The sequence below is a fragment of the Panthera tigris genome, chromosome B1 (genome assembly GCF_018350195.1).
Source record: "Panthera tigris isolate Pti1 chromosome B1, P.tigris_Pti1_mat1.1, whole genome shotgun sequence".
NCBI lineage: Eukaryota > Metazoa > Chordata > Mammalia > Carnivora > Felidae > Panthera > Panthera tigris.
Window position 1 is genome coordinate 81,086,310 of NC_056663.1, and position 26,421 is coordinate 81,112,730.

General features: G+C 36.9%; 1 protein-coding gene and 1 long non-coding RNA gene across 4 annotated transcripts in view; one reads left to right on the plus strand and one right to left on the minus strand.

Moving 5' to 3' along the window:
* The window catches only part of MMAA (metabolism of cobalamin associated A), a 49,463-nt gene extending 25,608 nt beyond the window's left edge, over positions 1–23,855 (minus strand). Inside the window, exons 1-2 of one of the 2 annotated variants that reach the window (XM_042983831.1) lie at positions 9,569–9,696; positions 9,123–9,237 (exon numbers count right to left, since the gene is read on the minus strand). The gene's annotated coding sequence lies outside the window, so the exon portion shown is untranslated. Of the gene's footprint in view, positions 1–9,122; positions 9,238–9,568; positions 9,697–23,830 lie in introns of those variants that run through there. The other variant, XM_042983832.1, reaches the window with a different exon arrangement.
* Positions 23,856–24,048: 193 nt separating this feature from the next.
* The window catches only part of LOC122237947, a 29,587-nt gene continuing 27,214 nt past the window's right edge, over positions 24,049–26,421 (plus strand). For both annotated transcript variants that reach the window (XR_006216752.1, XR_006216751.1), the window contains exon 1: positions 24,049–24,196. This is a non-coding gene — a long non-coding RNA (uncharacterized LOC122237947). The remainder of the gene's footprint in view (positions 24,197–26,421) is intronic.

Below are 26,421 nucleotides of genomic sequence, written 5' to 3' on the forward strand. Positions count from 1 at the left end.
CAGACGCAGGACCCGGTGCCGGACGCGCGGAGCCCGGAGGGCGGCCGGGGGCTGGAGGGCGGCGCGGGGCGGGACTAGGGTACTGGCGGACGTGGCCGCGGAATGCCGTCGTGTGCTGGAACGCGTGTGCTTTAAGGCCTGTGGGCCTGCGTCGGGGTGGGGAAGTTGGTCGGGCGCTGGGAATCTGCCGAGAAATGAAGCAGGTCCGTATTGGATCGTTCGCCTCCAAAGCTGGAGAGTAACATTCATACCCTTCCGGCCTTGGCACTTTAGTAGTCCGGGGAACGGAGCCAGGGTCCAGCCCCGGGCGCCCGCGGCGTGCAACGGCCCGCGAGCGCAGACCGCTTTTTTATCTCCCAGAAGCTTCAAATGTGGGGTACACACAAACTGGGCCTTTTAACAGACTGGTGACATCAGGAAGACTCCAAACTCCGCCATGCAATTTCCAGCCTATTGGAATAACTGTTCAACTGAAATATAACTCAAGTGTTTAAGGCATGGAGTAGCTTTTTCTCTTAAGTTACCATTCGTATTGATTAACATTTTAATTTGTACTAAAATTAGGGACCCACGCTCACTGCCCTCGAAGTGTCACCGACCGGGAAAGGCTCCCAGCTGAAATGGAAATGGAAATGAACGTGCTTAATATTTGCTACCTCACAGCGGGGCCGGAATGGTAACTAGTTTCTTGAAAACCTGTTGGATTCTGTAATAAGTTGTAAATCCTGAGTTTTACCTGCGTGTAGGATTTTTAGGGGAAAAAAGTCTCCCAAATGTATGCTGTAATGTAATAAAGACAGCATCAATAGGCAATAAATAGCAAGGTTCAAATTGTGGCAAATAGAAATGGCCATAACGGAGGGCTGTGTTATAATTAGTATCTGGAGCCTTGACCCCAGTCTCCCCATATGATAAGCATAATTGCATGCATTTGTGAGAGGTTAGGCCTTTCTCAGCTATTTGTGGGTTCATTCTTGTTGAACATAGAACAATAAAAAAAACGAATTGGTCTTCCTTAGTGTCTTCATTATTATTCAGACTAAAAGACCACCACTTTTACCCCAGAGTAATTGTAATTGACCCAAGTACAATGAATTACAGAAAAAGAAAACTAAGTCTGAGTGAAGTAGAGGGCCTTGTGGAAAACATGGAAGCAGTCAGATCTGGTTTCATATCGCAGCTCCTGAACACACTAAATACAATAAGGATAAAACTTGGTAGAGGTTACTTCATTTCTTTAAGTTTGGGGTTATTCATCTGTCCAAATTTTTTTTTTTTTTATTAGTGTTAAATTTAATGAAAGCTCTGTTTGCTTTACCTAAGGAAATGAGGACTTTGTTAATTTAAAAATGATTTTTAATCCTTACCTGGTTGTTATTCTTCAAACTTAAACACTTTAGTTCATTTCCTTCTTCCTTCTCCCTTCCTCCCTCCATCCCTCCCTCTCTTTTCTTTTTTCTCTTTTCTCTTTTCTTTTCTTTTCTTTTCCTCCCTTATCCAGGTGTTTCCTAAACTGTTCTTTGAACATTCGTCCTTTGCAAAACGTTAATAGATGCTTTGTGGAAAAAACGCTTAGAATCATCACTGGGGAAAACACAAACCTATTGCTGTGAGGTTATTTAAATTTCTAGCATTCTTGCGAAAAATGTTAGCGTGAATCTGTGAGGAACACTCAGATAAATTCAGTGTGTTTTATTTGGACTTTTCAGTAAGGTCAAAGGACAGAAGAATTTTTTTTTTATTTTTTTTTAAATTGTTTTTTTAACGTTTATTTATTTTTGAGACAGAGAGAGACAGAGCATGAACGGGGGAGGGTCACAGAGAGAGGGAGACACAGAATCTGAAACAGGCTCCAGGCTCTGAGCTGTCAGCACAGAGCCCGACGAGGGGCTCGAACCCACGGACCATGAGATCATGACCTGAGCCGAAGTCGGACGCTTAACTGACCGAGCCACCCAGGCGCCCCCAGAAGAAATTTTTAAAAGACTGATCTGCATTTAGGGCAACTGAACTGTATAGGATTATAAATTTTTTTTTTTTTTTAAGTTTTAGAGGAATTTTGTGGACAATTGAGCAAATTTGAACATGGAAGCAAAGTAGATCTATTGTTGACTTAAATTTCTCAGGTATGATAAATTGTGTTATTACAATAATGCTTTTATTCTTAGGAGACACATGCTCAAGTATTTAGGAAAGACATCATGAAATCTGTCTGGGAACTTCCTTCAGATAATCCAGGCCAAAAAAAAAAAAAGTGTATATGTAAAGAGAAAACCTGGCACTATGTTAATTGTGGTTCTAGCTGAATAGTATACAAATGCTCTTTAAACTTTTCTATAGGTTTGAATTTTTTTTTAATAGTTGTGCGGATGGGGCGCCTGAGTAGCTCAGTCGGTTGAGCATCCAGCTTCGACTTTGGTTCAGGTCATGATCTCACAGTTTGGTTCATGAGTTCAAGCTCCGTGCGGGGCTAACTGCTGTCAATGACCCCACTTAGGATCCTCTCTTTCTCTCTGCCCTCCCCTGCTTGTACATGCTCTCTCTCTCTCTCTCAAAAAAAAAAAACAAAAAAACAAAAACAAAAAAAAACCCACAAAACATTAAAAATATTAAAATTAAAAATTAGAGAAGAAATTGTAGCTAGCAATTACTAGCTTTTACTTTTTTTACGAACTTTTTTTTAAAAAAAATATGCTGGTAATGCTTATTTATAGGAAAATACAGAACTCATTTATATACTAATTTTCTTACAATCTGACCTTAAGAAATGGTGTGCCATGTCTAAGAACTATAGGAAATCACTTGGGAAATGACCTCATTCTCAAGGGTGTGGTATTGAATCCATTGAGGCATATTTGCCAAAGTAATGTTCATGTATATCATCCAAAGATCCCTGCTCTATGTTGTGTATATTGCATTAGAATTTTAACAATATTGGTGAATTCTTATAATCTGTTGATAGTTTTTAAAATGTTCGCTTATTCCTACAAATATTTCTTTACTGCTATGTGCCCATGTACTCTACTAAGTTCTAGGGAGAAAGCTGCCATCAATAATGTATAGATAAAGCTCCTGCCACATACAGCAGTACATTTGGGGAGCGAGAAAGAACATTGAGTTTGAGGTTAGTGTTGAGGAGAAGAGCTGCCATGACTTCCAGTGCTTTGACAAAACCTCAGGTGCAAGGCCTTGTGTCCAAGTGTCTGCAATTTCATATTGTTGAAGCATTTGTTGTATCCCTAGGGGTTGCAGCTTTCTGTAAGTTTGCTGTGGCCAAACCAAGAAAGAAGGCATATGCAGATTTCTACAGAAATTAGGATTACATGAAAGGTTTTGAGGAGATGAGGAGGACTGGTATCTTTCTGAGTGCAAAGTGATTTGGAATGTAAAGAATTTCTTTGGGTTGAGTTCCGTGGAAGTTTGTCACTGACCTGTGTTCCTGAATATTGGGTTATGGAATAGTTTCTCTTGATAAACAACTAACAAATACTGTGGACAGAAAAACAAAAAGAAACAGTAAACAAGCAAATATGTATCAAATGATAAGGGCTATGTAGAATAATAAACTAGGGTCAGAGATTTGGGGATACCAGGTAAGGGTGGGGCACATAGTACTCATATAGGGTCAACAATGAAGACCTCACTGAGAAGATGACATTGGAGCAGAGACCTGAAGGAAGTGAAGGAGTGGGTTACGCGGAGCTAAGGAAAGTGGGGTTTGAGAAAGGTCAGCGGGCTTACCATGTTTCAAGAATAGTAAGGAGAACAGAGTGAATGATAAAAAACAGGAGGAGTTGTAGGAGATGAGGTCAGAGAGGTAGCCAAGGCCAGATTATGTAATATGCTTTCAGAGGTGTTTTAGCTTCCTTTTTAGAGTTACCCAGGAAGCAGAACATAGTAACCCCTAGCTGTTCATATTCATTTTCTCTTGCTGTGATAAGAAATTACCATAAACTTAGTGGTTTAAAAAAAGGCAGATTTATTTTCTTACAGTTCTGTAAATCTGAAGTCCAACACAAGTCTCACTGGGGTAAAATCAAGATATCAGCTTAACTGAATTCCTTTCTGGAGAGAATCCTCTCTAAGGAAAGATCTGTTGCTTTGCCTTTTCCTGATTCTGGAGGCCGCTTACATTCCTTGGCTTGTGGTCCCTTTCTGTCTTCAAAGTCATTAACATTGGTCAAAAAGTCTCTACTTTTAAGGATCTTGTGATTAAATTGGACCCATCCACGTAATCCAGGATATCTCTCCATCTCAGGGTTCTTAACCTTAATCACATCTGCAAAAATCCTTTTATCCTTGTAATATTCACAGACTCTGGTAATCAGGGTGTGAATATCTATGAGAGAGGCATTCTTCCTCCCACAGGCCATCCTCTAATCCCCAAAGATTCAAGTCTGTTCACATGCAAAATCTATTCACCCCCTCCCTAAGTCTCCCCAAAGTCTCAACACATTGCAGCATTTCATCTGAATTTCAAAAATCCCAAACCACATCTAAATTATGTATAGGTGAGGCTCTAAGTATAATCCCATCCCTGGCAAAATCCCTTTCCATCTATAGACCTGTGAAACTAGAAAACCAGATGTCTGCTCTCAAAATGCAATGGAAGAGGCGGCTCAGGAGAGCAGTTGCAGCCATTCCCAATCAAAAAGGGAGAAAATGGAAGAAAAAAAGGAGTCACCAGACCCAAATAATTTCAAAGACCAATCAGGCAGTCCCCATTAAGTTTCAAGCCAAGCACTGATCTGTGGTTCTTGTTTGGTTCTGCTCTCTGGGCTCACAGCTCCACTCTCTGGACACTGGGAATCAGAGTATGGACATCTTTGATAGGCTATATTTCTACCCATCATAAGCATCGTTATCATTAGATTTAGTATTGTTTTTTTACTAATCTTCATTTAGTTGTGGTTCTTCAGCTCTGAAGTTTCTCCATTAGCACCAGTCAAGAGGTTAATTACTGTTACATAAATATACAATCAGTACTTGAGGAACTCACCATTTTAAGGAAATTTATTGTACATCATTTCATGGTAAATGCAAATGTACCATCTAATTTCTCTTAGATGGAAAAGAGTGCACTCCCATTTTTGTATACAGATCATATTTTCTTTATACACAGTTAATGTATTCAAAATTACTGATTTCTAAAATAGACTAAAATAAAAATAAAATTATTGATTTTTTTCAGGCCCAAAAGTTCCTATATTATGCTTCATTTTATGAGATAGGCAAAGTTTTACAGCTTCTAAGGTCATCATTCTTGCCCTTTAAGGACACTGGAAACTCCTGCCTCCCAGCAGGTGGCAGCAAATCAATATTCGATAAGGTCTGGTAAAATTATTATATTCTTCTTGTCCTAATAGATGTTCTGGGTGGTGCAGACTGCGGCTTCCCCTAGCTGCAAGAGCAAGAAGGCTATTGTCACCAGATGGTAGGAATTTATATCAATTTATCAACTACTTGGGAGAGTGTATTTAATTTATGTGACTAAATTTTATTATATCGTTATATTAATTGTTCTTCATTGCTTGTCTCTCACAGAACCAAAAGTCCATTTGTAAGCAATTTTGTTCGAATAACAATAATGATCATATGTTATCTTCATAGATAAATAACTCTCCATAGCCATTATTTGGCTAATATCCATCAACACAACACAGCATGTCAAAAGGTATGGGATACAGATAAAGTATTCTTAGAGGAAAAATGTATACCTTTTTTATTACTTTATGAAAAAAGAGTAATCAGTGCTCTAAGTCAAGGTCAGTGAAATGGTCCACAGGCCAAATTTGGGGCAAAGCCTGCTTTTGTACACCCTACACAGCCCTTAACAAAACTAATTTAAAAATGGAGACAAATTACCAGTATCTAAAATGGAAGATCACTAAAGATCCTACAGACATTAAAACCCTGGTTCTCAGCTGGAGATGTTTTGTCCCCTAGAGACATTTTTGGTTCTCACAATGGGGGAGGCTGCTACCAGCATATAATATATAGAAGCTAGGGCTGCCGCTATGCACAGAAGAATTCCCCATGGCAATTTTCTGGCCCCAAATAGCAATAGTAATGAGGCTGGAAAATTCTAATTAAAACCATCAAAGGACAATATTACAAATTTAGCTTAATAGAATTCGATAACTTAGAAGAAATTGATAAATTCTTGGAAAAACAAAACTTAACCAAAACTGACTAAAGAAGAAGTAGAAAAATCTTAGTAGTTGTACATCTATTACAGAACTTGAATTCATAATTAAAGAACACTTTGCAAAGAAAACTCCAGGCCCAGATGATTTCACTGGTGAATTCTATCAATATTTAAAGAATATAAACTGTCAATCTTATATAAAGTCTTTGACTTTATACTGGTGAATTCTATCAATATTTAAAGAATATAAACTGTCAATCTTATATAAAGTCTTTGAGAAGACAGAGGAGGAGAGACTAATTTTATAATGACAGCATAACCATGATAGAAATGTCTGACAAAGACATTAGAAGAAAAAGATCACAGACCAATATCACTCATAAATAAAACTGCAAAAATCCTATATAAAATACTAACACATTGAACACAGCAAAAAGGATAAAATACAGTGGCCAATTGGGGTTTTTCCTAGACTGCGAGATTTGCTCAACATTTAATGAATCAAACAAGGTAGCTTGCCATATTAATAAAAAGGAAAAAAATCATATGATCATTTCAATAAACACAGAAAAAGCATTTGACACAATTTATTGCCAATTTATGCTGAAAACATTCACAAAAATAGAAAGAGAACTGACTTAATTTTATAAAGAGCATCTAAGAAAGACCTGTAGCTACTATCATGCTTAATGGTGAAATATTCAATCCTAGGATTGGGTAAAAGGTGAGAATGTCTGCTCTCACTACTTCTATTCAACTTTATGTCCTCTTAGATATTGCAATAGGCAAAAATAAATTAAAATTATAAAACATGGAAAGATTAGAAAGGAAGAATAAAACTGTCTATTCACAGAGGTCTGCATAGAAAATTATTCTTTTAATGTTTATATTAGAGAGAGAGAGAGAGACAGAGCATGAGCATGAGCAGGGGAGGGTCAGAGAGAGAGGAAAACACAGAATCTGAAACAGGCTTCAGGCTCTGAGCTGTCAGCACAGAGCCCAATGTGGGGCTCGAACTTACAAACCAGGAGATCATGACCTGAGCTGAAGTCAGACGCTTAACTGACTGAGCCACCCAGGTGCCCCAAAAGTTATTTTGAAAAACTATTAATTACCTGTCTTTAGATTAATTACTGTCCATGTAGAAAATCTTGGAGATCTACTGGAACGAATAATTAAAGTTAGCGAGCACAGGATAACAGATCAGTATATAAGAATCGGTATTTCTACATATTAGCAAGCACCAATTAGGAAATGAATTTTTAAATATAACATTTAGGGGCGCCTGAGTGGCTCAGTCGGTTAAGCGTCCGACTCTTGATTTCGGCTCAGGTCATGACCTCATGGTTTGTGAGTCTGAACCCCATATCGGGCTCTGTGTGGGCAGTGCTTGAGATTCTCTCTCACTCTCTCCCTGTTCTCTCTCTCTCTCTCAAAATTAATAAATAAACTTCAAAAAATTATTTTAAAAATTTAAAAATAAATATAACATTTAAAATAGCATTATAAATATCTAGAAATAAATTTAATGAAAGATATATGAAGACTGTACTACTGTGAAACATTGCCTAAATGGATATGTATGTGTATATATAGACAGACAGACAGATAGATACATAGATAGATAGATCTCCTATATATATCTCCTATTTGTGCACCCAGAGCATACACCAAGAAAGATCATATTCTTGGCTTTAGAACAGCCTCAATTAATTTGTAAGGATTGAAATTGTGCAAAGTATGTTCTCTGACCACAATAAAATTAAAATAGAAGTCAATACTAAATTTCTGGAAAATCCCCAAATCTCAGTAATCAAAGGCATAGACTTTCTAAACTGCTAGCCACAGAAGTTCATGTTGACACTAAAGACGTTTTTCTTCTCTCCACAGCCAACTGAATCATGTAGGAATTGATTATGGATGTATTAGTGCCACATTCTAACCAACTGTGCTAACCTGGCAGTGCCCTGAGATTGGGGTATGCTGTGAGCAACTACAGACGGCTGTTATATACTTGAGTATTGCACTGAAACAAGAGTTACAGCATATTTAAAATTCATGAAATCATTCCCATTTCTTGCTTTCTTTCCCTCACAGTCTGAAAATACTGATGAAAAATCTGGGAACAAGACTGTGGGTGTAGTTGACAAAACAGAAAATCTGTTCCTGGACAGCTTTTGATGAATTTAATAAGTAGAAAGATAATGAACATAGACTGCATTTGCATAATGGCATAACGAAAATTCTTTGAACCATGCTAACTATCTGGGGAAACTACACTTTGGAAACTGAATGTAAGATTCTTGTCCTGGCAAGATTACCCATACTATTTAATGGTGTGCATGGTTTTAAAAGGGTAGGGGGGAGGGCATGGCAAATATCCCACATGCTTTATTCTCATTGATCTTAAATAACTTTTCATCCAGTTTTTCTAATGAAATAATTAAAATTCATTTTCAAATAGAAAAATTTCCAGCATCCAGATTTCATCCTAAGTGTATCTCTTTTAAGGACTTATAAGAGCATACATTTTGGGGGCACCTGGGTAGCTCAATTAGGCATCTGACTCTTGATTTCAGCTCAGATCATGATCTTGCGGTTTGTGGGATCAAGCCCTACATCAGGCTCCACAGGGAACCCACTTGGGATTCTCTCTCTCTCTCTCTCTCTGTCCCTACCCAGCTCATGCTCTTTCTCAAAATAAATAAATAGACATTAAAAAAAATGACCTTTAAAAGGATATAGGACTATAAATTATGTTTAATATTAAAAGGTTTTTTTTTCTACCCTTGAAAAGAATTTTAAGTTACCTCCCCCCACCAATAATTACTTATTTTGACAGTCAGTTATGGTTAATTCAACCAGATAACTTTCAAATTTCACTTTGTAAGAATAATTTAGAAGACCTTACCAGAAGTTTCCTTCCTTTTTTCTGAAAAGACATTTTTTGTGTAAATGTTCTTTCAATATCTACCTTTTGCAGTTTTTAACTTCATGCTACTTCCGATCATTCTGAAAATAATTCTACCATTTTAGCATAATTCTCTAAAATCTCAGAGGAAGTCTTCTTCTTTGGTGCTCTTTCTATTCTGGATTTGAACATAAAGAAAAAATTGAATGTGATGGTTTGTTAACAGCTAATCACAACTGATATTATTGAGCTATTTGATGGCCATTGTGCTATTGTCATATTAGTAATTGTTCCTCACGACATTCCTGTGAGATAGATGCTACTCGTAGCCCCATACTTATGAGGAAATGGAGACTCAAGGAGATTAACCATTGCCATATCATAATAAATGGGAAAGCCAGGGTTTGAGCTCTTCGACTGCAGTGTCCTCATAATTAATCATTGGTGTTTATTAGCTCTCATTTTGCTGTGCATTAACTAAAGTAATAGGATTGTTTCAGATCCCCCACCTTATTATGGGCTCTCCAGTTCCAGTGTTATCGCTATATAATGTGGCAGGTTTTCCACTGTGATACACAGTTTCGCCACATGATGGTGCCAATGAAGTAAGAAGCCCTTGTGCTGCTAGTATTTGACATTAGGCTCAGACCTAAATATAAAAGTCAACAGAAGATAATTAAAGGTGTTAAAAAATAAGATTGTTTTTGAAAAAAGTGACCACAAGAATTACAGTGTAGAATGTCTTTTTAAAACATAAGGAATGAAAAGGTCGTAACTATAAAAAGGGTAAGAGTAACTGACTCATAAAAGTTAAAAATAAGATAAAAGATGAGCCTTTGTATTCATAAAGAAGTATGTGGGACAGATGTCAGAGACTTCCCACAGGAAGGAAAACACCAAAGGAAATGAATTAAATGAGAGCAGGTGACTTAAAAAAAAAAAGAAAGAAAGAAAGAAAGAAAAGAAAAAAAGAGACCAGCTGTATAGTGATGTAGCTCCAGGGTCAAATGGATAAGTGTTCCAGTAAGATTCCACAGTAAGCACAAATACGTTAGCAAAAGCCTGTGAGTAAAGATTTTAGAGGCCTTTTAATACACATCAGTATTTCTTTTTCTAATCAAGATAAGTGTTACTATTTTTTCCTCTGCAATATCAATGATATAACTTACTGTGGAAGGAAGAAGCACTGTTTTTAGAAATTTATTGAAATCAATCTGTATACATTCTGTTAATTACAGCTATTCCAGTGACTCAAAATGTCACTGGACAATCAGCATCACCTAAAGTTGTTACAAAAGCAAGTTCTTTGGCCCCACCCCAGACTTACTGAATCAGAAACTCTGGGTATGGGGCTCTTCAGGTGCTTTGAATGCATCTGAAAGATAGAGGTCCAACAGTATTAGTTAAGAAAAATAAAGAAAAAAAGAAAAGAAATCCATCTAAACATTGTTAATGCAAAGATATTGAAAATTATAACATTAAAGGAATATTAAGTAAATAATGGAATGTTATCAAGGCATTTAAACAATTCTGATGGATAGATTTTAATAATGAAAAATATACATGATATAATGGAAAAGTCAATACAAAATCGATCTGAATCATGTAAAAACAGTTCTGGAAAAAACAGAAGGAAACAAGCAAGACTAGTTAACAGTGGTTGCCTTGGAGTGATGGAATTATATGCACCTTCTTTTTCTGCTTCTTTATATTGCAGATGCTGTTTTTAAAATTTCTGTGAGGAGCCATTTTGCAAAAAAAAAAATCTTATAATGATTAAAAAAATAAAAAGAGAAAGAGAGACTTTCTAAAGTCAAAATACTACATACAAATTATATTCTTGCCCATTTGTCCCTATATATATGGTTAAATAGGAAAAAAATTGACACAGTAACAGTCCAAAGCATTAAGAAGAAGCACAGTTGTGATGTTGCTTACTGGAGAGACAAAAAGACACAGAAAGACCACAGAGTTGATGTATTCAGTGTTGAAAGTGGTACAGGAAATTACATTAGAGAGTGTGAGAAAGTAATCGGTTTACATACAATAACCACAAGCTTTACTCTTTCAAGTACATTAGTCAAAATATTAAGCATTCTAAAGTAATGTAAAGGAAAATGCCTTCAAATTTAAAAGAGAGTAGGTTTAAACATGTTACCCCTAAGAAAGATTCCTATTTTATACCTATGTCATTTGAATGAATGGCCGAATAACTCAAGTAGGAAGAAAATGTCTCTGATATCACTATAATTTTAAAGATTAATATCTATGTTTATGTATATCTCGAATGTTAGACCCTACATATTCTTTTTTTTTTTTTTTTTTTTTTTTTTTTTTTTTTTTTTTTTTTTGACTAGCATCTGCAAAATATATAAAATTGAGGGTTGCCTGGGTGGCTTGGTCAGTTGAGGGTCCGACTTTAGCTCAGGTCATGATCTTACAGTTCGTGAGTTTGAGCCCCACATAAGGCTCTGTGCTGACAGCTCAAAGCCTGGAGCCTGCTTCAGATTCTGTGTCTCCCTCTTTCTCTGCCCCTTCCCTTTTTGCGCTCTGTCTCTATCTGTCTCTCAAAAATTAATAAACATTAAATAAATTTAAAAATATATATAAGATTGATAAGTATACTAGGCCATTAAATCTTATTAATTTTTTAAATCTCAGTAAATTTTTTGAAAATCTGAAATTAAACAGACCACATTCTCTAAAAATAATAAAATACAATCAAAATCAATAATAAATGATCAAATAAAAGGGAAAAAGGAAACAAAAACTATAGGCCTTCAGAAAAAGAGCATGTGAAATAATAGAATGGGATACATCCAAAATTGAACTCAAAAACAAATTTATAATTTAAATCTTTTCATTATTTGAAAAAGAAAACCTAAAAATAAATGAAATATTCAACTCAATAAGTTAGAATATTTTTAATGATAAGAAAGCAAATAAAGATAAAAACAGAAATCAAAGAACTATGAAATAAAAACTAATAGAGGTATACATGGACCAAGAGTTGTGTCATTGGAAGAAAAGTACTACAAAAATGTCCTGGCAATTTCGAATTAAAACACACACACACACACACACACACATTAAATATGAGGAAGGGGACAGAAACACAGGTTGAAAATAATTTTTTAAATTGTAAAATAAAACCTACCTTTTCAATCATGACAGATTACATTATTCAGGCCAACCCTCTCAGCTGGAGGGAAGAACAACTTAAAATAGCACAAAAAGCAAGTTTTTAAAAGCAACAAAGATCTGATGAGACAGTAAGGAATTTCCAGGCCAAAATCTAAATAGAGAAGGAATCCTAGAGATGTTAGCAGAGCACTTCAGTTGCTTTTGCACTAGAGCGTTTGCGAAACTAGGCAAACTTTCACTTTAAGTGGACTTGGGGAGGGTGGACAACAGAAATCAAAGCCCAGGGTTTAACCAAGGTGAAGATCTAAAAGGAAACTCTTCCAGAATAAAGCTAAGATACTCAAACCATATTCCCTCAGTCTAAGGATGAGCCAAAGGTTAACCTACCCCCATTTCTTCAGGAAGGCTTCCTTAGCTCTGAGCAGAGCAGGGAAGGGAAATAAAAACCATCCCTGAGAAAGTTTTAACTAGATGGATGCTTCAGGAGCTTGCATACCATATTCACATCACTGAGATGGTTCCGAACCCCTTAAGCCATGAATTTAAGCTGTTTCTGAACTGATAGTGTACCTATGTATCGGACAGAGGCAAAGATATCTTTACTTTAGGCCAATGGGAATCCTCAAAAATAATTTTCCAAAGGAGAACAAAAAGCAGCTTACAGTCAAAAGTAACAGAGTACCCTGGGGAAATCCTCAAGAATGAAAATCAGCAGAAACAACAAACTACAGAAACAAAAGAGTACGTTGAATTCGACTTTTTCAGGGATAGATAATATAATTACTACGCTCACTACGTTTTAAAAAATGAAAAACAAGTTTAAAATATCTTCAAAGGATAGGAAACTATAAAATATAGGCTAGCATATTTGCAAGAAAACTAAACAGAACTTCTAGAGATAAAAAAATAATTAAGATAAAAACTCAATTGGAGATTTAGCAACATATTAAGAAATATTTGAATAAAGAATTAGTGCGTTTGAAGATAGGGAAGAGGAGATTATCTGAATGCAGAGATACAAAGAGGTGCTAGTTATGAACAGGAGTTTATGTAACATGGGGCTTAGAGTAAAAAAGTCTACCACATGTCTAAAAACAGTTCCATTTAAAGAGGAGAGAAAAAGAGATGTGGCACAGAAAGTGGATGACAATTTTCCAGAAGTACCCAAAACATTCAAAATAAACCTCCACCTGGAACCATAGTGTAATAGCAGAAAGCAAAATCTTAAGATTATTTTAAAAGAAGCCAGAAGAAAAAAAAAAAGACATATTCAAAAGATACTCAGATTGACAGCAAATAATGAAAGTCACTAGATAGTGAAATATCTTTAATATGCTGAAAGGAAATTACTGCTAATCTAAAATTCTATATCCAGTAAAACCATCTTTCCAAAATTGAGGGTAAAATAGAGACATTTTAAAACAAAAATAAAATGGGGAGAGTTTATTACCACTGCAAAATCCCAAAAAAGAAATTATGAAAGATAAAATTTGGATTGAAGGGAAAAGTGATTTGAAAGGAAGAGTCTGATAGGCAAAAGGAAACAAAGGGCAGAGGAAGGGCTAAATGGTATGAGTGAATGTGAACAAATATTGCATGTTTCAAACAAAATGATAATGTCTAGTGGCATGAAAAACAACTTAGACTTAAAATCTGTGAAAATAATTAAATGTTATTTGGGGACAAGAAGTAAATGGACTTAAAAGTGTGGTAGGTCCTTGTAGATAAAAGTATTAACTTTAGGCTTCAATAAGTTAAGTGTTCATATTGTAATTTCTATGTCAAACACTAAAAAAAATGGGGGAAACTGGAGTGATCAAAATAACTAAATCGACCCAAAAGAAGACCCAAACATAGAGAAAAAAAAATAGAAGAAACAAATGCAAAGCACAAAATAAAATAAAATGGTAGGTTAAAATGATTTACACAGAGTAGCCCTTATCTATTAGCAATTACATTTAATATAAATGGATTAAATACTTCAACTTAAAAAATTGTGAGACTGGGTTTTTAAAAATCAAACTATATGCTGACCTGAGACACATCTAAAACATAAGGGTACAGAAATGCTGGAAGTAAGAAAACTGGAAAAATTCAAATAAGGTGTGTGGTTAGTTTTATTGCATAAATTTTATTGCATAAATATTAATATCCTCTTTTTGATAATTGTACTATGATTATGTAAAATGTTATAATTAGGGAACTCTTAGTGAATGGTATATGGGAACTCTGTACCATTTTTGCAACATTTCTAACAGTTCAAAATTATGTCAAAATAAAGATGTACATATGCACGTGATGCAGTAATGCCACTCCCAGGCATATACCACAGAGGAATGTTGACCCTCATGTGCCTGGAGAAATGTGTGAGAATGTTCATAGAGGCATTATGCCCTAAAACAGAGAGACACAAATGTCCATTAGCAGAGGAATAAATAAATTGTGGTATTTTCAATCTTTTTTTAACGTTTATGTATTATTGAGAGACAGAGAGAGACAGAGCATGAGCATGGGAGGGGCAGAGAGAGGGGGAGACACAGAATCTGAAGCAGGCTCCAGGCTCTGAGCTGTCAGCACAGAGCTCGACCCTGGGTCTCGAACTCACAAACTGCAAGATCATGACCTGAGCCAAAGTCGGATGCTTGACTGATGACTGAGCCATCCAGGCTCCCCAAACTGTGATATTTTCAAATAATGGAATATATAGAACAATGTAAATAAATAAACTACTGCTACATGGATCAACACTAATGAGTCACAACAACAAAAAATTCAGTAAAAGAATCTAGGCATAAAATCTTTATGCTACATGATTCCATTTAAAGTTCAAACATAAACAAATTATAATGTTTATGGATACATATTTGGGTGGGGAAACTAAGGAGAAAAATAGAAAAGTGATTATTTTATTTATTTTTAAAAATTTATTTTAGTTTTTAGAGATAGAGCACATGCGTGTGAGCGGGGGTGGGGGGGAAGGGGAAGAGAGAGAATCCCAAACAGGTTCTGCACTGTCATCACAGAGCCCAATGCAGAGCTTGAACACACAAACTGTGAAATCATGACCTGAGCTGAAACCAAGAATCAGATGTTCAACTGACTAAGCCACCCAGGCACTCCAAAAAGTGACTATTTTAAAAGTCACCATTCTGGTTACCTTTAGGAGTTGGAGGGGGTTGTGTTTGGGAAGAGGAATAAGGGAGCTAAGAGAAGGCATAGAAGCTCGTGTCCCTTACCCATACTCTGCTCTATGCATCTCCTCATCTGGCTGCTGATTCATATCCTTTATCGAATCTTTTAATACACAGGCAAACTGTTTCCCCTAGTTCTGTGAGCCACTCTAGCAAATTAAAAGGACCTAAGGAGGAGGTTGTCAGAACCTCCAATCTGTAGCCTATAGGCCACAAGCACAGACAACAGCCTGGGACCTACTTGTCACTGGCATCTGGAGTGGGGAGTGGGGAGTGGGGCACAGTCTTGTAGAGCAGAACCCTTAACCTGTGGAATCGGATGCTGTTTCCAGGTAGATAGTGTCAGAATTGAGTGTTTTGTGTGGGGTTACCCCTAACTCATGTTGGACTAGGGTCTGGGGAACCCAAAAATAACTGGTGTCGTTAGAGGCAAGAGACAATGGAAGGAAAACTGAAAGTATAGAGAGGAGATGAACTAATTTAAGAGCCCAGAACAGGAGAGCATCTAACATGTTTACCCAGTTTATTGTTATTGTAGTTTGTCCCAGAGAAATCTGTTTCTAAAGAACTCCATTGGTAGATAAACGACTTCGTTCCAGATAAATTTTAAGCAAAGAAAAATTAGGGTTACTGGATTTAGCAAATAAAAATGCAGGGTCTTATGTAATATTCAGGACATATTTATATTCCAATACTAAAAATATATTTATTGTTTATCTGAAATTCAAATATAACTAAGCATCCTCTATTTTATCTGGCAACCTAACCTAAACTGAAATGCATTTTGGACTTCAAGTTTGATGGTTACTTGCCACAATTATTATCTTAGGGCAGTGGTTCTTAACTTTGATGGCAGATTATAATCAGCTAGGTAGCTAGTCTCAGGGGTGGGAATCGGGCATCGATATTTTTACAGTCAACCCTCTCTACCCTCCACCTCTCTCCCAACCAGGTGATCCTAATGTGCAAGATGTAGAAAAATTGGATCAATGGTTTCAAATGTTTAAATATTCTCCAGTTTACACAAAATTTCATAATGTGAAAAATCAAATTTCCAAATAGTTACCATAATCTAATTTAATGTCTTTAAATGCATCATCTTAACTTGACAGCAATATATGCAATATATTTGACATGACCACATCACTTTACAGGGATCCTGGTTTTTTTTACTACATTTCTCCGGAAACGTTCAAGCTTCTTTTCCTCTCATTCAGGAGAAAAATTGCTAAAAATTACTATGGTATAAAAGTGAGCTAAAGGCTCTTCCCTAAACTGAGATGAAAAGCAATTCAATGTATTTTTTTAAATTGTATATGGTGGTGGACTTTTATTTCAAAGGAGAAAGAAAGAAATTTTTAAAAAACAGATTATATTAAAGTATGAGAATTGCCTTAAAGCGTAATTCAATATTTATCAAATTGTGTATTTCTGCTGAACTCAGAAGAGTAGCTCTGGTCTCAGAAGACTAATATTAAACTGTTCATGATAAATATCCTTAGTCCCCTTTATACCAAATTCAAATGTTTCTTTGGTTCTTTTTCAATCTCACAAAAAAGGGAGACAAGACTGAACTGCTGAATGATTTTTTTTTTTTTTTGAAATCTCTTACACTATTTCAGCTTGTTAGAATAAATAAGAAATGTCTGTTTATTTAATTAAAGGAACTCCATTGGCTGTGTTAGCCTGTCTTCCTACTGATAGAAAAAGAAACTATACTTATAAAAGGAAAGGATCTAAAGTTGTGGGTTCAATTTCTCTTACGTTTTTTAGTCTATTTTGACAGTTGTTAAGAGTATCAGTCAATGTTTTGAAAATGGTTTATTCTGAGCCTTGAAATAACCATTGCCAACCTCACATTTTAAATCATTATTTCCGGGGTTCCTGGGTGGCTCAGTCAGTTAAGCATCCCACTTCAGCTCAGGTCACAGTGTTATGGTCAGTGAGTTTGAGCCCTGCGTCAGGCTCTGTGCTGACAGCTCAGAGCCTGGAGCCTGCTTTGGATCCTGTGTCTCCCTTTCTGTCTCGGTGCCCCTCCTCCCACTTGTGCTCTGTCTCTGTCTCTCAAAAATGAATAAACGTTAAAAAAAATTAAAAAAAGAATAAATCATTTCCTCCCTAAAGATAGTTGATGGAGTGCCTCCAAAATATCTCATGATTATTTATTAATGCAAATTGCTTATTGCTTACCCTAAATCCCGTAGTCTCATGGAGAAAGCCTGCTGGTCACCCCGACAGGGGTACTGGGTACCTGTGGTCAACTGCTGCACTCTATCTTCAGCCTGGCAGGCTCACACTTGACTTAGGATCTCTCAGGTAGAGACTCATTTTAAACACACTCATGGACACTAATGGGTGTGACCAGAATGCCAATTTATTGATTGGTTATGAAAATACATCAGATACTTGTCAATAATTCTCTCTACAGGCCAATTTCCCTTTGAGGCCAAATTTCAGTCAGAAGAGGAGTAAGATGATTTTAATGGTTAGTGTCATTGATCTATAACACCTGATACACCAGCTTCATTTTAAGGTTTTATCCCCTATATTGTTGATCACCAGTTTTTATCAATATATACTTTTTTATTTTTTACATATATCTAAGCATTCAGTCAGATTACAGTTGAGTGTTGTTGGGCAAGAGTACATTTCTTTATCTTGTGTTATTAATAAAATGATGCTTCATAAGCTTTTTTAATGGCTTACTCCAGAGTTTACCCATCTTTTTCTCTTTTCATGTCTTGAGAGGCATCTCAACACTGAACAAATGCTGTACAAGAACCAAAGTCTTGTCTGTCTCATTTACAACTGTAACTTCAGAGCTTAGAACAGTGCCCGTAATGTAGGTAAGCGCTAATAATAATAGTAATAGAAAGAACAAATGCTGTCTTTAGTTATTTCTACACTTCACAGATGTTCTTGGAAAAAAGAACATGTCCTAAGTACTCATGGCTGATTTCTCTTTGAGGATCTCAAAGGAAATAGCTCACGCAGCACTTGCCTTTGACCCATCAACTTAAATGAGACCTTTCAGCCTCCACTTTCTTATTCTCTCTCATCTTTTTTTGTCCTTCAGCACTTACCACAGTTGGTAGCTTGCAATTTATTTGTGTTTATTTCTATAATCCCCAGAAGGTAAAGACTGTCTGTTTTATATATAGTCTATATCTACAGCCTAACTGTATGCTGTAGGCTTAATGCTATTTTATAACAATCAGCCAGATCTATCTTGAAGTCATGGGAGGAATAACACATGGCTTGGGGATTTGGGATATCAGGCTAGTTGGATGCTGAGCTATTTTGGCAGGTAGCCATCCCAACACCCCAAAGTAGTACCTCCTGGGGAAGTGCTGCTCACAGACAAACCAGGGGTCATTGGTAGGCTCCCGGCCATATATAGAAGGAAAGAGCAAGGGAACAATTTAATGTTCACTTGGTAAATTTGAAAGTTAAGATTAATATTATATTTTCTATAAATCTAGTTGCATACCTAATAATCACTGTGTGCCTGAAAGTTGTTCATCCCGGCTATGGTGCATAGCATAAGCATCCATTCATGGTGCACTTTGCCTCAACTATTGAATTTTATACATTTAAATGCTATTTACATCTGTAACTTTTACATCTTTCACTGCATGCTACGATAGCCAATTCACAGAAATAAATCAAATGCTTACAGGTACTGAAGTGTAAAAGTAATGATGCAATGATAGTGTAAATATAACAGAACTCTGAAAATGTAAACAGTGAACAAGAGCCCGATGCAAAGCTCGAATGTGAAACTGTATATGCGAGAACAATTGAATCTTGATGAATACGTGAAAATTTGATTTTATCAGACCAGCAATCAATTTGCTGCTAGTCTCTATTGCATTGTCTGTTACAAAACTTTGTTAAAGAATGGCAAGAAGCCACAGAAGCTTTTGCATTGCTTTCAAAGTACCGTGACCTTTCTGATAAACCAATTGAGTTTTTCCTGAACAAGCACAAAATAATGCTTTCTAATATGAAATGGATAAATTCTGTCATTTAAAGGTGAAGGGACCCAAACTAAAGAAACATTCGAAATTGCACACCCAAAACCAAAACCAACAACAAACAGATAAGGAAGTCACACTAGTGCAAAAAACTTACGATCCCAACTATGAGGGTAATGATAATTACCAGGCTCAGGAAGAAACGTAAATTAGCCATTGGGAATTTCCTAATCAAAGAGGGCCATTGTGCATCATGTAATATTAATGGCATATAGCGCAGAAGGGCAATGTCTATCACGAGTGCATGCTAGCAGACATTTGGCTTACATTTGGAAAGAATCACAGATGTGCAGAGTATCAATCAACACTTGGCAGAAATGTGCAGAAATGTAGAAAAGGGAGGCGCTCCGGGACTTATCTGTGAGTTTGTTGCTTCACCCTTGTGCTCGAGGAGATTTTTCACGTGCATTTGGCAATTGTTTTGTGAGCCATGATGCAGGCTGGGAAGACACCGACAGCACCAGTAATGTTTTCAATAAGGAAGTGTTTGCCTATTTGGATAAACTGTCCCTTTATCTATTGCTGCATCTTAGAACACAGTCGGTGAACGTGGTTAATGTGTTCAAACTGTGGTCACTGAGTGTTTACCTCTGAAGCGTGCTTTGTGAAGAAACTGGCAGTAAGCACAAGCTGCCTTTTCCACGCAGAAATAAACTATTTATTGAGGTGAAAGTGTTTAGACAAGCTTTTGAAATCAGGGATGAGATAAAAGCATTTCTTCATGACACTAGTAATGCCATTTTTTTTTTTAAAGTAGGTTTTTCAAGTGGCACATTTCAGTAATATATTCCACTTTTAATAGCCTCAGGCTATCATGTCGGAATGTAAATTTTATCATTTTAAATATTATCACTATCAGGATTTCTTAAGAAGACCAAGCTATGGTATAAATATTTTAATCCACAAGTTTGATTTTAACACTTGATTTTTTTCATTCATTGGAGAAATCCAAGATAGTATGGTACTTACCTGTCATGCTCCCCCCAAATGAGATATACAAGAGAAAGTAATCCAAATGCTTTTCCCAAACCTAGAAAAACACTTTTAGAGCCAAATGAAATCAAAGTGGGGTAAGATTCCATTTACCATCATCTCTGAGGTTGAAAGAAAACATTCCAAGTATTAAGTATGGTGTGTTTTTTTTTTTATCCTAGTGCCTGACTTATCACCGAGAGAGAAATCAGAGCATACTTTCTGGGTATATGTTTGAGCCATATATTTAGAATTATTAGATGGAGGTCCTGAACAATTCTGCCAATCTTGATAACCAATAATTATGGTTAGTTCTATTTCAGTAGAAATACAGTAAGAAAAGACACTGACTGGATGTGAGCTCTAACCTATGCCTCAAGCCTTCCATCTTTTAGACAGTCACAAAAACCTTGATGAAAGATGACGAACAGTATCATCTTCTTCACTGATATAAGGTGATTATTATTAATTGAACACTATCTTGTTCTGGATGAACCTTGGAAACATTATACGAGGTGAAATAAAGCCAGATGCAACCATGCAAATATTTCATGGTTTCACTAATCTGAAGTACCTAGAACAATCAAATTCATAGAGACAGAAAGTAAAATAGGAGTTACCAGGGATTCGGGGGGCAAGGAAGAAGGGCAATGGGGAGCTGGTGTTTCATGAGTTTCTGTTTGGGGTGATCAGAAAGTTCTAGAAATCCATGGTGGTGATGGTTGCATAACAATGCAAATGTACTTAATGCCATTGAATTATACACTTTAAAATGATCAAAACGGTAAATATTATGTATATTTTACCAAAGTAAAAAACTGCTTTTTTGCTATTTTAAAATTATAATGAAAACATATTTAAATATTCTCCAAATTGTTAGTCTTATGTGTGCCAACATCCAACAGTGGTCTGTGCCAGCTCTGGAAATTTGTCTCATTAAGGACATTCGAAGCATCATTTCTACAGAATAGAGGAAGTGAGAACCCACTGAAAAGGCCAAGAGGAGGCCTTGAAGAAGTAAGGCCAGGAGGTGAAAGTTGGAGCTCCTTGTACTTTGCTGTGGGAGAATCCACTCTTCTTATCTGAGGAGATAGAGTCCAAAGAGAAATTTAACGTTTGGGTTTCTTCTCATGGAGTACAACTCGGTCCACTGTCAGGCAATGGAAGCATATCAGTGGCTGTTTATTTGATAGTTCTGTATTTATTTTGAGTTTTAACTCAGGCATATTAAACTGAAAGCCTTTGGTTGTGGAGTTCTTCTCTAGGCACAGTAATCAAAATAAGAGGCCTTTGGGACTCAAAGCAAAGGTCTTCTTGGACTTTACTGGAAGTATGGTATTTCCTAAAGTGGGCCTTGGAATGTTCATAAGTGTTCCATGAAAATAGGTATCTGGTAACTAAGCAATTGCTGCCACAGGTTTCTCCACTGCAGAACTTTCCAGAGTGCATTTTGAATCAACAAAAGAGTCCTTTTTTAAATGTTGCTAATATTGCCATAGGTGTTAAAATTGACCTCTTTTTTGTTTTTCACACAGCATTTTGTGGGACCTGTGTTCTGGGAAGCACACTTTGGGAAAGGCTGGTCCTGCAGAACTGTGATATTGTGAATTACAATACGAAAAACATACTTGGTCTGCATCCCTATTTCTGGCACAGAGATCCTAAAACCCTTGGAATTACTAAGTGATAAGAGCAATAAAAGTGTGTTGACATGCATAACAAACCCCTTTCAACCTCACCTAAGTTTATGTTACTGGGGTGACTTTTGGAAAGTACCTAAGGCTGGGTGCTGGTTGCCAAGGGGATCAACCAGTTGATTAGAGTGTTGAAACTTCCTGTTCCATCACACTGACCTCCGGAGATGGGAGAGGAGCTGGAGATTGAATTCATCACCAATGGCCCAAGATTTAAATCAATCATGTCTGTATAATGAAACTCCCGTAAAACCCCCAAAAAGATGGGGTTTGGAGTTTCAGGGTTGCTGAACACGTGCAGGTGGTAAGAGAGAGGTGTGTTCACAGAGCATGGAATTTCCACCCTTTCCCCCACACCTTCCCCTATGCATCTTTCCCTCTGGCTGCTCCTGAGTTATATCCTTTTATAATAAACCAGTGATAGAGTAAGTAAAGTGTTTCTCTGAGTGCTGTGAGCTGCTCTAACAAATTAACTGAACCCCAGGAGGGGATCGTGGGAAGCTTTGATCTATAGCTGGTGGATCGGAAGGAAGCACAGGTGACAACCTGGACCTGGATTTGGCATCTGAGGTGTGTGGGTGGGGGAGGGAGGAAGGAACTTTATAGGACTGAACCCTGAGCGGGTGGGATCTGATGTGACCTCCACACAGATAGTGTCGGAATGGAATGGAATGGAATGGAATGGAATGGAATTGTAGAACCCAACTGGTGTTGGAGAATTGCTTGGTGGTAGGGAGAACACCCATACATTGGAATTGTTGTCAGAATTAAAGGAATCATTCTTACTGCCATTTCTTTGCTTCTTGCCCATGTTTTACATGATCGCTACAGGTTATCAGCAGCTCAGTTGCTGTCAAATGCCCTTAACACTTTTTGTAATACAGTAGGTTTAAATAACATTTATTGTTTTTTTTTCTTATTAGGAAAGCAATATGATCTTGTTGAAGAAAAATTGGAAAACACAGACCAGCAAAAAGAGTAAAATAAAACACCCATGATCCCACCATCTGGGAGTAATCGCTGTTAACAATTTCTAGGTATCAATTCAGCCCTCTTCTTATTATAAATATACACATCTATTTACTACAAGAAGACTATTCAGTATACGCTTTTTAAAACCTGATTTATAAATTTAACAGTCTACCACAAACTTCTTCCCATGCCAATAAGTGTTTGTCCACAGTATAATTTTTAAAGGCTAAACAAATTCCATCTTTGTAATTGCATAAATGTAATATTAAAATGCAGATCTGAACTATTGGCACAGACTTTGTAAGTTCAGGGAATACATAAACGCCTTCATTTTATCTCTCCTGTGTTGCATTTTAGTGCAATTTTTAAGGAAGGATTTGGTCAGCTTTTCCTAATCCCTTCACAGCTGCATTTTGACTATTTAGATATAGTCACAGCTGATCAAGGTTATGTGTGTCACTAACATATTTGCCTATAATGTAGTTCTTAGATGAATCCTGAAAAATGACTATAATTTCTAGAGACACCTGTTAGCAATTTACGGATATTTATTTATGCATTGACTGTCATCTCATTGCATACTCTGGACTACCAATGGTAGTTAGCAACAGAAAAGCAAAGTTTAAGTTAGGGAATGGGAAAAATGCAAACTTTCTTCTAGGAAAGGGATTTGTCTTTTGAATTGAAATCTATAGAGAAATCACCATCTTTTCCAAAGATGATGCTACTTAAGTATTTCCATGTGCCACCCAAAACCTTACGTGTAATTATGTTCATATTTCAAAGGCCCTCGGAGATCAAAAGGGATGAGGACTGCATTCTGCTGGCGGAGCCACTGTTTTCAGGAAGGAAAGGATATGTCGGTAAAAGGGATAGCCTTTTTCAACAACTCCAGTAAGGCCCCTCCCCACCATGTCCTCATGTCTCCTTTGTGACTGCCTCAACACCACCCAAAGAAGTCATAGTACAGCAAAGTTTTCTGTGAGCTTAACTATCCCACACCTGAGTTCCCCATCTGACTATGATGAGAAGGACTGCTTCTCTGGTGAAATAAGAAACTCTCTTAAATCTGAGGACCAAGTGGGTCACTGACTTGAAGATCCTGAATGCTAGAGGTTTACTCCAAAGTAAGAATCAAAATTATGAACACAATTAGGGATACTTTGAAATTAAATTCAAAGATGGAAGTGTAGATCTTTATTTTAAAAATATATGGCAATAGGGAAATTATTGTTTCTAAACCATAAGAAATTTTTTTTAATGTTCATTTTTCATTTTTGAGAGAAAGAGAGAGAGAGAGACAGCACGAGTAGGGGACGGGAAGAGAGAAGGGGGACAGAGGGTCCAAAGTGGGTTCTGTGCTGACAGCAGAGTGTGGAACGTAGGGCTCCAACTCACGTATTGTGAGATCATGACCTGAGCCTTAGTGGGACACTCAACCGACTGAGTCACCCAAGCGCCCCTGAACCATAAACATTTCTAATCAAGTATAAGAATAAGCACAAACTAATAAGAGAATTAAAGATCACACCCTTGGTTTATTGATCACATACAAGTATTCCCTTTCAATTTGCCAAATCACTCAGGCCATTTCTAAGGATATTTCTATGGACCTAGAAAATAGATTTGTGTTTCTGCCAAGGAGGGCTTTTATTACCAATAAATAAACTACATACACATGCACATGTGCACATGGACACAAGCTTCCATCTAGTTTCATAAATAACATTTCAAGAGCAGTAAACACTATTGTATATTAGTGTTTATATATTATATAACATATATAAGATACTATTGTATATTAGTTCTAGAAACTTTCTCAATTTAAAAGGAAGCCAGGTTGGGGCGCCTGGGTGGCTCAGTCGGTTAAGCGTCTGACTTCAGCTCAGGTCACGATCTCGCAGTCTGTGAGTTCGAGCCCCGCGTCGGGCTCTGGGCCGATGGCTCAGAGCCTGGAGCCTGTTTCAGATTCTGTGTCTCCCTCTCTCTCTGCCCCTCCCCTGTTCATGCTCTGTCTCTCTCTGTCCCAAAAATAAATAAACATTAAAATGAAGCCAGGAGCAAAGTCCCAAAGAATCTTTAATTAATGCTCAAAAAATAATTGTTGATTGAAACTCTGTTCAGTCAACATGCCTCTAAGAAAGAAAATATATATTTGCTGACATAGAAATATATTTCTATTTTCACTTAAAATGACTCATCTTACTTGCCTGTGCTTAGTTTTTCTCTTGTCTTTTCTCTACACACACACACACGCACACACACACACACACAATTAGATAATAAGTACTCAAAAGATATTTCTTGAACCAATGATCCTTAGAATTGGAAAGTATATGTAGATGACTTGAGCAGAATTATTTGTTAAGTCAAGACACTCAAGGGAGACAAAACTCTTAATGAAATGTATATATTTTGAGAGACTTTTAGATCGGAAAATGACCTAACAGATCTTTCCATCCAACCCCTTTATTTTACTGATAAAGGGACTCCCACCCTGGGAAGTGAGGTCCAGCCGTCCAAGGCCAGAGAGCCATCTGTTGGAAAAGCTGATCCTCAAAGACTCCAGGACTCCCAGGTCTCCCGATACTTAGGCCAAATACTTTTCACTCCTACTGTATCATTTCTCACCTGGTGTGTACTTAATGAAATCTACACATGTAATAATAATATACATACATGTTTATAAACTATACACTGGCATTTATTGAAAGTTATGCTACTCATAAATCAATTCCTCACAGAAACCTTCACCTATCCTTCAGACTTGTCAAAGCCCCCATTCACTCTCATAGACTAATGTCCCGCTCATTCAAAGGACTAACTCCAGGCATAATCTTACGTTTTCTTGTGTGATCACAAGACTGTTAACTCTGTGAGGGTAGGAAATACATCTATTTTTGCTCACTGTCATATCCCAAGCATCTAGCACAGCGTCTGGCACTAAACAGATGCTTAGTTAAGAAGCACCTGGATGGCTCAGTCGGTTAAGCATCCGACTTTGGCTCAGGCCATGATCTCACCCTCTGTGGGTTTGAGCCCTGTGTCGGGCTCTGTGCTGACAGCTCAGAGCCTGGAGCCTGCTTCAGATTCTGTGTCTCCGTCTCTCCCTGCCCCTCCCCTGCTTGCACTCTGTCTCTCAAAAATAAATAAATAAATGTTAAAAAAAAAAACAACAACAACAGATGTTTAATTATATATTGAGTGAATGGTGATCATTGGTGCTAATGACTGAAAAAAATGGGGAGTTAGTGTACATATGCATGTCTGTGTGTGTGTATATATATATATATATACACACACACACACACACACCATTATATATCTACCTATATGTATATAATTTATTATA